The 14,228-nt window shown below is 41.4% G+C and overlaps 1 protein-coding gene across 3 annotated transcripts in view; it reads right to left on the reverse strand.

Moving 5' to 3' along the window:
* LOC119456147 (paraspeckle component 1) overlaps positions 1 to 14,228 on the reverse strand; it is a 46,393-nt gene that overhangs the window by 24,840 nt on the left and 7,325 nt on the right. The gene's annotated exons all lie outside the window — the stretch shown is intronic.

The raw sequence follows: 14,228 nt of genomic DNA on the forward strand, positions 1-14,228 counted from the left end.
CCGCGCGCATAACCGCTTCCGCATGCTCCCAAGTTCGGTTGGCCCGCGCTGCCTTCGCCAACCCATCAACAGCACAACCGGAAACAGATGAAAACCGAATGCCAATGCGTGTTCTTCGGCGAATTTTTTACAAATCCTAATTAGGCATGCAAGCGTAAATGCAAAACAAAATGTTTTCGCCATGCGGCCATTTTTGCTTGTAGAACACGCGTAGAAGTTTACACCGCAAGTCAATCGCATTGTTAAAGTACTGTTGAGTATCAATAGAAAAAAAGAAACACGAGCTACGGACGCCATTGTATACTCCCACTATACTGCACGAAATCTCCTCAAGGCATCGTTGAACAGGCTGCTGTCACAATACACATAGTTTAAAAGAGATGCGCGTCAAATCTTGCACGGGATGTTTCAACGCGAATGTTACAATTGACATAGACTATAAAGGTAGACATAGCTCGAAGCGGTAACACAACCACAGTGTTGCAATCGTACATCATTCTAAGCACAGTTAATATGCATGCCACATGGTCGCAGAAAATGACATTAACTTGCTAATGCCTTAACTTTTAATACCATTTGCGTGATGCCACACGGACATACCCGATGTCATTTGCCTTAATGTCATTCACTATTTTGGGATGCCATACGCAGTGCAGTACAAGTGAATATTTGAAAATAGCGTCTATCATGTAGAAAATACTTTATACATTACTTTCAACTACAGTGCTCTCATATTGCATTGCAACGGCTTCAACACGGCAGGCACCATTTTGCTTCTGGGTTTTTGATTTGGCACGCAATGGTGAAAATTATGGTCAGTTGTAACGTAAAGACAGCAACAAACACACTCATGGCATTATATTACGCTCATTTTTTACATTTTACTGATCATGAAGGCAGATTGAACTTGTAGTGCTTGTTTATTTTTTAATTAGTACTCTAAAATTAATACTCAAGATGATGTCATCGACATCGTTTCAAATGTAATTAAATTGTTACACGTGGCCACTTCCCTAAAAAAAGAAATGTGATTGGGGAAATTAAGGCATGAACAATTGAATGTCATTTGTTGTGCCCATGTGGCAAATTATTAAATGGATGCAGTGTCACGTGCTAACAATGCACAGAATATGCCCATGCATGCGATTACTGTCGTGTAAAACTGCGGAAAGGGGTTGATGCAGCCACTTAAAAATTTTTAATTGTAAATGCATTGCCGGCGTTCAATCCCAAAAGTTCGGTAAGTTGACTTGGAAATGTATGTCGCGGCACTTCCAAAATTCGGACCATCGACAAGGCGCAACACAACTTCTAACGCCATTCGGGTTTTCGAGCTTCACTTCATCGTTCACAATTATTTCCACAATGGCATCGCGTATGCAGTACGACGACTCAACGCGAGGTTGTGACCACTGCATAACGTTCGCTCGCAAATTATACACAATGTCAACACAGGACAAATACTAAATATCTGCAAGAGAAGGTGTTAGACACAAGGCCAACTACACCTCGCGACACCATCGTGGTTTACACAAATTTCTGATAATTATAAGCAACCAAGGTGCAAATGGGAAGGCACAGCGTGCATTGCTATGGGCATGCAATCCACAAAAATCCGGTGTGTCATCACCAATATGCAACTTGCTTTGTTTGCAAGAAGCTGCCAGAGAAATTGAAGCTGTCTTCACAAGAGGGTGCCGCATTACTCATGGCGAGAAAAACCTTAAAGTTGAGTACCAACACAGTTTCAAACCTGTATCGTTCTATCTTTTGGCTCTATACTATTACAGGGGTACAAACCCAGTCAAGCCCATTGTTGGTACTTTTTGTCTGTGCTCCTGACGACTTTCTTTGTGCACTGTTGTCAAATAAACTTAGACTTGAATGATTACAAAATGTTGGCACACTGCAACGTCCGTGTGGACGTCGCAACGGCCTTGTGAAGCGAATTCAATGATTGGAAACCACTGACGTAGCTGAGCCGACGCAATCTTAATTGAGAACTGCTAGAATCACAATAAGGTGTTGATACACAGGTACATGCAACAGCATATATGTAATATGACAGCATATTACCTTTGTTCATCTCTCACTGGGGCCCTTTCAGGGAAAAAAGCCAAACTTTTCTTGTATGATCTCCTTCACTTCTCAATTCCTTATCAAGTCTACCCCGTAGACAGTGTGAAGAAAAGTGTTAAAAACTGGCTCGCGGGCCAGGAGATGCCTCGAAGTACTAGGCTTATGGCAGTGTAATAAGGCCCAATACCACTACACCGATTTGATTGGCAGGTCCCATGCACGGTAACTATTTGTCATCGGCAGTCCAGAGGCATGCCATAACGTTCTTAGGAATAAAACGTCAACAGATAGGAATAAATGATTAAGAATTTATTGCACGCAGGTGCATACATTCTGCGATGCCAGGTTAATTTAGTCGCTGCTAGGCATTCACTAAAGCACAAAACACTATTTCATGTCAGTACTCAACTTTAAGTTTTTTACTGATCAATCATGAGTAACCTAACCAAACAAACAAACTGATCGCCAATCTACAACAAAACTTGCTGGCGATCTTTCGATGAATGCGGTAACAACAGCGCTATCAAATCACGCAACGAGACAGCTTCGAAGACAAGATGGAGCAGTGGTGCTGAACAATATGAGACCCCCCCCGAACTAGGCCAGAACAACCCGGTTATTTCAAATGCACAAACTGCCTGAAGAGACTGCACTGAAGGTCTCTCTCCCACATGTTCCTTTTCTTCCCCATAGTGGCTTTTGGTGTATTTCAACTGGCGGTTTACAGAGCTTCTGCAGGACAAATTAAGGAGAGTGGTCACCTTGCGACCACTATCTACAATTTTGGCTTACGCAAAGGTTCCCGCAGAGAATGATACATGAGAGATCTAAGGATGTCGGCGATATAGCACTCCTTTGTAGACAACCCTGAATTCGTACAGCACTCTTCCCAACATTGGAAAGCAAGTGCCTCGGCATTACAACTTGCAATCCTTCCGACCTACACCCCATCTAAATGTTCCTTCGGCTTGACATCCAGGTTGACCTCTGCAAACAGATGGGAGCGCTAAGGCACAGCGAACACACCTCATACCCTGTATCTTGCTTTGCAACATTAAACCCCATGATTTCTCCGAATTCTTAGCAACTCACTGCTACAATAAATTTAAGCCATAAAGAAAAATGTTTGCTTTCTTTTTCTTTTAATGATGCTTACGTGCGCAGTCATGACAGCAAATTTAGCAGTCAGCTGTGCTTTACTGCTGCATTAGGAACACTAGTGCCAGGTTTTGTATATTTCTAAAATCATTAGGGAAAACAAAAAGGGGGGGAGGGGGGAGGCAGAAGGAGTTCTCTGTAAACAGACTGTCGCCTTCGAACATCTGCATAGTAAGTGACTGCAAATCAAATGTTTAGTTTACAGAGCTGCTTTATGCGAGTAGATGTTTTGACCATCTATATTTCCTTGGGCAATATCTTATGCCCAGCTTGCTTTCTATTGATTTGCACCTGAGAGCTTCAGTAGCGCTCTTTCTTGCCGTGATGTCGCAGTCTGAAGATGTGAAATTATTCCTGCAAATTATTCGCTAAAATTCAAGAAAGTATCCGCTTAAAACGACAGGCTGGTGACAATTGCACAAATGCTTTAGCTGCAAAAACTTTTCCACCGGTCTTCCCCTTTTTAAAGTGCATTAAAACTGAATACCAGAGTTTCAGGTCGTGATTTGTCCATAATATTCCTTGGTGTAAAACAAGAGGCATTGCTGAGATGCTATCTGTACGCATCAGATCAGTGGTAAAAATTAGTTTACTTGTAAATTTCCAGGTAGGCACCCATATGCACACTGTATCGAGCAGGTAAATCTTGCTATGAGATTTTGTTAAACTTCAGCCTACGAAGCTTGTAGCAGCTCTGATATTACATTAAAGAGGAGAAGGGAGAAAGCACATAACACATTGCATGGTAAAAGGAGTTAGCCACACTGAACGTTCATGAGATACAAAATCTTTCATGTGGCCAGAGACTTCATATTAAGTTTAACAGACTTAGTGCACGAACAGAGAATGCACTTCAAAGCTTGATTCCCACTGAAAAAAGAAATGTTGAAAGAATAAGTTTCTAAGTCTTTCCAGAGGGGAGACACTTTAAACCCAGGCCATATGTATCGCACATGAAAAAAAAAAAAAAATCAAACTTATAATACACAGTCCTCCTCTTTGTAAGCAAAATGCATTTGCTATGAGCAAGTGCTTGTTGAAGAGAAAGCTTTATTATGCTGCCCATAAGCATTAAATATCTTCACAAGTTTCTAATGACGTTTAATCGGCATAAATATAAAAAGCTAAAGAATAGTTATTTTGTAATGCAGAAATGCTCAGATTTAAAGTCCCAACGGAATACTTAGCAGCTTTAAAGGAATAAGTAACAACACTATATTTAATGGACAGGCTGGCAGATTACTAGTAACAAGTGCAAACAGCACAGGGACAAACGAAGCAGACGGATTTGTTCTATCCTTGTATTGTTTTCTCATTCACATCTGAGCTATCTGCAACAATCCAGTAGCGCCTTAACAGCTCCAGGCAAGCTTACTTTAGACTTTCTCAATGTTTATGAACAATGCTCCACCAAGACCTACAGGCTTGCCTCTCAAAATAGCTTACTTAATTTAGCAAGTCAGAAAGGATGATAGCCAATTATCTGCAAACAGCTGACATCTCACCTGCAAGCATCTTTTTCTGCACAGCTGATCCATGGATCAATATGGCCATAAGAAACAAATACTACATATGAGCTAGAGGCAAGTGCCATTACGTTTTAACTAACTTGATTTGAAAAAAAGTTATGCAGGCTTCACACATTGTGAAAATTCGTGGACGCAAAGCTTGTTAACAGCATCCATCACAGACTCAATAACAAGACATTGCTGGCTTGCTGCGCAGGTATAGTTGCAAGTAGTAGTGTTATGTACAGAGTATGAAGTTTAATTCCACATTCTAATAAAGAAGATGGTAAATGTTATTTATGGTTGCACTAATTTATAAAACACCATTTGTGGCGTACAAACCAGCATTATAATGCAAGCACTTTTTGAACTCCACGTCACAGCTTTCCCTCACCATGCCTTTTAACAGTGTGAAAAACACTCGATGCCAAACCTGGAGAAAGCAGCATGGAAGCTAGACCCACATTCTACACCTGAGCGACTAATGCTAGACTCAACTGTCCCAAAACAGTTTTGGACGAGCTCGTCTGCCTGAGATAACTCCTTTTGGCGTATGGTTGAGGCGACGCATGTGTTGCCGGTCCGTCGTCACGGAAAAGAAACATTTTGCCGTTGTCCAGCTCTTTGGACGATAATGATACAGAAACCGAAATTTACTTCATTTCTGGAAGTAAAACAGTGATGACTTCGTAATTAGAAGTTCATCAGATGAAGATTGCTCAGAAGACACTATTGTGAGTGCGCGTCATTGGCGGCGCTTCGACATGAATGACATCCCCACGAAGCCTCCTCGGTTTCCGTTCTTGGGCGTCCCTGGTAAGGCCTTAAATATAACATGGCCTGATGACTTCATAAAATTTTTCGATCAGCACTCTTACTCTGTTATTTATTGTTGATTACCAGCAGGTAGCTTGCCTCCTTTATCATGAGGAATAATCTTTAACATGCTAATTTAATTTAGTATGTGTTCCTTTTTTTTCCAACACTAACTTGCTTTTTAGAAGAAAAGTATTCAATATCAAAATTTAAAAAAATAAGCAGTTTGGGCACATAAATTACCAAAATAATAAAATGGTTAAGGACTGGCCCACCTTCACCCTGTCTCCATGATCCAGCCTGAATTTTAAACCACTTTAAAACCCTCGCGAGAACCCATATCATCCACTAGTGCTAGGATCAGCCCACCAAGTATCAACCTTTGATTGCAGTCCCTGAGAGCGCCCCAGTTTACTATTACAGCGCCTCTGGGATCTGCCGACTTGCTCGACAAGAAACAGCACGCTAAATCTCGAGGAGGTAGACAAGAGTGCTGTGAAAGCCAAGTTGACTGCCAATGACAAAGTAAAGTTTTTGAGGTTAAAGGCGCAATGCTGCCACCGTGCAGATGAAAGGGTATATAAAAAGACAGCTTGCTAAATTTCCTTGAAGTCTTTCCAATTACTGTATACAGCCCAAGTGCGAACTGCACATTTCAGTAGCAAAACCTGCAGAAAAAAAAAAGGGGGGGGGGGAAAGGGGGGCCCAGTCTGCTGTTGCTGAAAACGACTGGTTGGCCTTTGCTCTTTTGCAATGAAGTATATGACGGTGAACTTTTGCTACAGCTTGCGCGTTCTGTAGATCTTTGAGACTATCAGCACAATTAAGGAATGAGGCGTATGCTTTCATTTCTTCTGACTGAGTGCATTATTCCCGTGTTACACGACTACATTAAATCCACAATCAAAAGTACACTGCTTTGTCCTTACGATTACCCACAACACACTTAAGTACCATCAACATACATTGAAAGCATCAATTACTTTAATGTTAGCTGTGCAACCACACAGAAGTGGTAAGTAAATTGGCAAACTTGAAAGAACAAGTTGCCAGTTAATTGTGCCTTGCTGTTAGGCACAAGTTAGGCTGATGGCACGCAGTCAAGCTCAGCTATAACAGTTACTCATAGTGAGCAGGTCTCGGAGCAAACATTTTAGAGGTGCACTCGCAAAAGCCCTATTGACTTCAGTGAAATTACAATACTGATAAAACATTTACATTCTTGTGCTTCACTGGAACCATTATTTTTTTGTTGCACATGCCTCATAGTAGCAGATGCTTAGTCAGCCTGCCCATGTAGGCTGTAAAAAGTTGCAAGCGCAAAATCATGCTTCGTTATCAGCTACATCTTTTTATCTCGAATTTGACAATGCTATATCTGGATTTCTTGCAGCTTTCCTAGCTTACTGTCAAAACCCTTCATCAAATTTTTCCTCAGGTCAAAAGAAAGAAAAGCTATTGGACACTTGCAATTTGGCATTGAAAAAATGTAAGCACATAATGCAAGTTGACCCTAAGTAAGGAATGCAAGAAGCCCACCTGCTGGCATCGATTGAAAGAGTCAACTAGGACTAGCTTATACCTAGGGTTCCATGTTTTTGAATTAATCTACAAAAGTCCCCAAATTCTAAATGCTGAGGTCCTCAGTTGTGAGCATATGATAACTTGTATTGCTGATACTTTTCTGCTGTTGTAAATGTTTAGTCTAAACAAGAATATTCCTGTGGCAATTATACTGACTTTAGTGTTTAGCAACCAATGCTTTAGGTATGGGGGAGAAAGGTGAATGTTAAAGAAGGCTGAAAAACTTGCACATTTCATTGCACAATTTTCACTTTAAAAAATCAAAATTTGTCACCAAATGAACCCTACTCATACTATATCACCAAAGTGATTTAAAGCATCTGAGCCTAAAGTCTTACAAAAGCTCCAATTTATGGTAATGTAAAAAAAAAAAGGGTATTGCTTATGAATCAAATTTTCTTGAAGCATTTTACTTAGGCCCACTTAAGATGCCGGAATGCGAGAAATTCTGCAGACCATTAGAAATAGACTGCAATATGTTGCATATAAACAGCAACATGAAGCACACTCAGAAAAACACATCGAGAACAAAAAAAAATTTGGGCAGGCCCCAGAAATTACGAGGAGGTTCCATTCTTCAAATTCATGTTTGCAACTTGAAAGATGAAACATGCCTTGCAAATGCCTGGCAAGTTCAGGACTTAAGCGAAGGCAAGGTGACATGGGGCACAGCACTTCGTCAATTTCAGTTATTGGACCCCCATGAACCAAGAACACTGCGGTGCCCGACAAAGCTGCCATGTTTGCACATGCACACAGTTGTGCGCATGGCATGATGGCCATGGTGGTCACACAATCTCTGCCTTGTACTTCAAGGAGCCCCTAAGCAAGAGAAATGCAATTGTAGATGTAGAGTTACAGCCAGAAACGAAGCACAGTGATCTCCCTTGTGTCGTATTCTCATGAGAGCACAATGGAAGAACACGTTATGTGCTTTGGGAACACGTCAAGGAACCTCAGGTAGTCAAGTTTAATGCCCCACTACAGTGCTTCCCATAGCCTGTCTCTTGCTTTGGAACATTAGACCTCATCAACCCACACAATACACAAAAGCTGTGATACCTTGAGCAATGTTTCACAATTACTACCTTCACAACCAGTGAACGGTATCAGATATGCAAAGAACATGTGCGAACAATGGGCGTCTCGACATAAAATTATATTTCATTGAGGTTGTGTGAATATATTAGAGATACTACAAATATAAACCTATTCACACCAAAATGCACTAAGCAATACATTTGTGTGGCCCCGTTTCTTACATGTAACATGCATTAGTTATAATGAACGAAGTTATGCCGTAATCACTGATCCATATCAGTTCATCTCAAAGTGTGCAGAAAATATTTGACACTACCGTTATAGATTACACAGTATTACCAGCTATGTATTTCAAAATACAGCATGTTTCTTTTGACGTACACAAGGCTTATTTCACAAGTGGATTAATGATAAAAATTAAGGCTGGTTTCGCAGACCCCCAAGATGCCGTATTGCAAGGCACATCCTACATTTCACTAAGTTGAATTTGGAGAGTTGCAGATTGGACTGCATATTTTGTTTATGCAGTGAGTGAATAAAGATACAAAACGAAACTGGATTGGAGCCACTAATGCAAAGCTATTGGCTTTAAACTATCAAGCATTACAGCCCTGCCTGCCAGCTTCTAAATGCATGCCAAACAATCCCTCCACTGGCTCCAGGTTTGATCAAATGGTGTCGAGAGCACTAATGTTGCAGCAACAGCACCTTCCATTAAATTATGTGATGAAGGCAGACATGAAATGTTTCTCAATATGGCTGCTTTTCTCGTGCTGCTGCTTTGAAAATTGAACATACACACCTAGCCACGATCATTATCTGCAAAGAAGAGACCATTGGTATCGCTTGCAAGCCAAGCATGACTACCACGAAATCAAATAAGGCACCTAATAATGGCAGTCATGCCAGTTCAAAGTAACTTTAAACAATGCCTGTAAAATTTTATCCATGCTAGGCAGACATGAAATGCTTCTCAATATGGCTGCTTTTCTCGTGCTGCTGCTTTGAAAATTGAACATACACACCTAGCCACGATCATTATCTGCAAAGAAGAGACCATTGGTATCGCTTGCAAGCCAAGCATGACTACCACGAAGTCAAATAAGGCACCTAATAATGGCAGTCATGCCAGTTCAAAGTAACTTTAAACAATGCCTATAAAATTTTATGTATGCTAGGTGCCAACCTTTTAAAATAATTAAAAGCCCTATACTTATATATCTCCATACTCAAACGGAATAGTTTTCTTCAAGATTGAATATATGCGGGCTCCTAGCTTTATTACTCATCAAACTGTATCCATTCAAGGTTGTGCTCCACTACATTTATAATGCCTCATTAGACATGTTCATGGCCGAAAATTGTATCTATTACCAGCGTGCAATCTAACATTTGTTACTCTACCTTAGTGCATTTTTTTCAGAACTTGTTTCAACTTTGCCAAGTGCAATGGGATGCATGGCCGCAATTTTGTAGCGATGTCTTATGACTTATTCTATACTAGTCTTATCCATCGCTCACGGCCGGCTGATCCCGTTGATAACGCGAGCGGACCGTCGCTCTGACCACTGACAAAGCGCAATAAGCGCGAAAAGGTATCATTACCGGAAAGGCATTGCTACAAAATACCAGCCCATGTTTGATTTAGTGATGTCCCTGTACTAAGTTCCACAAAAAGTTAACTATTTTTCAGCAGACATTCCCAGTAACACCAAGCACAATGCATCTGCAAGTCTGTGTAAGCACTTCTTTGTTTCTTTCTTTAGAATGGAGTCACTTGGAAGCAGGTGTAGATGTGCACAGGGAAGGGACAAAGGGGGGCAATGACCCCACCAGTTTCCTGTAGAACTCCAAGAAATACAATCTGCGTCATGCGAGTGAAGTTAATGCACCAACAAACAATTTCTGGCCAACACCACTTGGTCTTATTCAAAAATATTTATGGTGAGTTGCGAGCAACACAAAGGTCACAGCTGCCTTCTGGTATTCACTGGAAGTATTGCACCAACATATGCTGCCCCACAATAGAGGACTACAGTGGGAGTTATTCAAGCCAGACACCTATCGCACTATTACTTACACAGAATATAAACGTTGCCACATGATCATATGTCGTACCTGTCACCCGACAGCTATTTCCTCAGCAAACTCAAGATGTCCTTGAGCTCCATAGAGAGCTCAACAAAGTCAAGCACGTGAACCACAGGGAAATGATGTGCATCCACAAGTAGCTGGCTAGATCTCTCAGAGCACACACATTTCTCGCCAACATGAGCCTTAGGCTTGAGAAGCCTCGATCTCCATCTCAGCCAAGGTATTGAAAACTCAATATATGACACGCTGGAATGGCCATACCAACTGAAGGCACCAGCCTTTGTCTCAGAGAGACTCGTGCCTTTGCAACATTGCTCTGGCTTCTCGAGAGACTATCTGGGTTTCATTGTTTTGCAGCACACAGTGCGTATGAAACTTCACAGAAGTGCATATTGTTTCACCATGGACAGCCACAAGCAAAGAATGCCCGGCATTGGAGGTAAAGAAACTATAGGCTGAAAGTCAAGCGGCTCTGGAACAAAGACAGCCCTTAATGCACAGCCCATTTTAAAATGTGGGTTGTGGAACCAAGAGTCAAAATGGTCAAGGGATGAGAGTGAATTCAAACAGCCATGCTGAGTGTGCTAAGTTTGCCAGTACTTAACAGCATTATTTTTCTACACCCAGAGCGGACATTTGCCACCCAAAAAATTCGGAGGAGAAATTGCTGGAGAACGGCTTTGGATATGCACAATCTATCTGCATGAGTAACTCCTCAAAGATGTAGAGATAATAAAGGCAACCCAAGTATGGTAAAGCACGATGGTCAGCTGAGAAAAGTAACATTTGTAGTTTTCAATTTGAGGTAAATGTAACAAAGGTCTGACACTGCAATTCCTGTGCAAGGCAGTACAAAGCTGCCAGTTTCCTTCAATTTCAAAATGCAGACTGAATGTAATTTCTCATAATTTGCCCAAGTCTACAAGTTCATTTCTTAGCATAACAGACATCACCACAGATAGATCTGTTGCAGTCAAATTTTCGATTTGTGCAAGTCAGCCATGAGGAGTAACAACTAAATTAAGCCAAAATAGCAGCCAAGCACTCTACTACACTTAAATAATGTAGATTACACCATTATGCGTGCACCCGAAAGGCCAGCCTCAAATATAGAACCACCGGAACAAGCACGGAAAAAACAAGACTCCAAACTTGCAGCAATGACCCCGATGATTACTGAACAGTCAAGCTACCCAAGCAATAAGGACGCCATGTTAACATCAAGATGCCTCTTCATGCTATGTGAACGTATACTTATCCCATCCCCCATATCAAGGAAGAAATAAAGCATTCTTTTGCGATGAACTGGCTGAAGATAAATGTTGCATGGCCTGCACGCACATAGGTACAACACACCTTGATAATCTGAACTTGTGTACTGAGTAGCTCAAATGCTTGCACCAAGAAAGCAGCGGAGTATATGCAAAATCCATCAAATCCAAACAGTAGCATTCTAGCCTAAACTCAGCGATCAAGCAACTCGTGGGCAGAGCTGCATAAAATACGGACCGCTCTCTTAGAGGGACCCCTTCACCAGGCCCCATGGAAAATTTTGGTTGTACAATGGAAGTTGTAAGGAGCCCGTGTCCAGGGAGCATTTTACTGTATTTTTTTTCTTCCAAATTGATTATTAGAGGAGATAGGAATTGGAAATGTTGCATTGCCATGCTGCAAGGAGGAGAGCTTCCCTGCCAATGTAGACACAAACTCTCCTTCTGCTTCGATTAGCGTCTGCAACATTCCTTCCCCACCTACTCCGATACTGGAGCTGAGAGACTGCGTTGCAATTGTGCCACAAGCCCTGCCTCTTTTTCGCGGCACGGTGCACTTCTAATGGTAGTATTTTGTGCTCTGCAATTGTGGAAGTTACATGCCATAATTGGCAACTTTGCAGGCAGTGTGTCTTACGTAGAGACGTGTGTGTGTTGTGACCTCGACTCACGAGTGGAAGGGTGTGCGGGCTTCTTGAAATTTCGGATGTTGCGCAGACACAACTGCCACTGTGCCATCTATTGATCTACGTGTCACACTTGTTTGTTTGCAATGACCAAACTCGGCGACAGGCACTTAAAACCGGCTTCTTTATGTACATAAGACATCCGCTTTTAGTAGTCTAGCCCACTACATAACTGCACAGATTGTATCATCAAAGGAAACAATAAACTCAAGTTGTACATTTAGCCATCCAATGTTGCAAGCTGCATTTAAGGATTATGAATACCACAGACTTCTAAATGTATACAAAATGAGCAAACATGAGACTGACTATGCTCAAGAATACTTTGAAATAAATAGTGCCCGATTTACAACTTATTGGCCCTAAATTATGCCCCTCCTAACAGCTATCTTACCTTATTTTTCTTAACTTGCTGGGACAAAAGCAAGAAAGACTGCAGGCTGCCACAAATGACACTGGATCGCTCCCCAATGCCTCCTTTAAAACTTCCAGAAAGAAGTGCAAACCCTAGTACAGGAGTAATACTGCTGACAGCGGCATAACAAAGGCATTGTGGACAAGATTCACCGAGAAACAACCAGCAAAGGCAGAGTCAGAAGAGCAGCCAAGAAGCTTGAACATGCAGACGGGACACTCAGTAAAAGCATGCATTAAACCATGCTTCAGCAGGCTGTCTTTCACCTAGGTACTGAAGTCTGCTCTGAACTGCACATGGGCAATTATTTGCTGCATCATATCTGGGCATGAACAGTTAGTTGCCCATGCCCATGGCAATTTCCTTGCATCTAGAAGTTAGGAAGTGGCTAGCAGTAGCAGAATTCATTCTTTGAATACAGCTATAGTGCTATTGGTTGTGCACAGTAGAGTCCAGGCGTTCAAAAAAAACCTTTACAAATTGCTAGTTTTGCATAGCACACCCATGCCACCAGTGAGCTTTGCATGACAGTCAACAATTTTGTATTAAATTTAAGCAGTGCTCTGTCATTGGCAACTTCACAATTTTCGGTTCCCGGCTGCAAATAAGCTGCGACCCGTTTCGATTATTGGAAAACAATGGATCTAATCTATAGAATCCCATATAAATGATAAACCTATATGACACACTCCCAGCTTTCTCAGTATGACATGTAAAGTTGGTAGCTAGATGTCATGGATGCTAATAGAACATTTAGGTTGTTTTTGCAAAAGTGCCAAATTGCTGGTGACAAATCCTTTTCAGGTGGCATACTGTTCCTAATACAGAAAATTATGCTATTAGAGAACATTACGTACTTGTATTCGAACCATCCCACGAACACGACACCGAGGGGGTGGGGGGATAGTGAGCATTTTTTTTTAAAGCTTGCCTCGCACACATGCCTTTTGAGGGATACATATGCATTTTATTAACTATTTACTTTTAGATGCAGCACATAAGCAGCAGCAAAATTGGAACAGCAAGGACTGACAAGGAACACATCGTTTTGAGATTATAGGGACATTTTTGGCAACTGCTGTTGCAGATTTCTACTTTTCCAATGCCATTTCTATAATTGTGTTCAACGTACTCCTCTTGCATTCTTTCAACATGAGATGACTTCCCACTGAAGGTTCGAAGACCGACGTTTCTATGAACAATTTGTTTCCCTTAATATTGATTCATTAAAAAAAATCGTAGTATGACCACAAGCTCACAACGTTTAAAAAAAATTGGAAGTTACGCGGCATTATTTCATGAGCGATACCACAACTATCTTGCAACTTGCTGAAGATTCCAGCCTAGTTCGATATGTGTGACCAAGTACAGCACCAATGATTGCTTGATGCACCCTCAAAAAGTATAGTTAAAACATTATATGTGAGAGGTGTTGATTGAAGAGTAGAAAAAGCAGAAGACCAATCATGAAAGTCAAACACAACTGAAGACCAAGACAGAGCCAACCATCATTCTTTGGCACTAACAGTTTCCCGGTTGCGTTTCTTTGGTTTCAACAGGACGCCTTATATGTGTG

Source organism: Dermacentor silvarum, chromosome 6, assembly GCF_013339745.2.
Source record: "Dermacentor silvarum isolate Dsil-2018 chromosome 6, BIME_Dsil_1.4, whole genome shotgun sequence".
NCBI classification, from domain to species: domain Eukaryota; kingdom Metazoa; phylum Arthropoda; class Arachnida; order Ixodida; family Ixodidae; genus Dermacentor; species Dermacentor silvarum.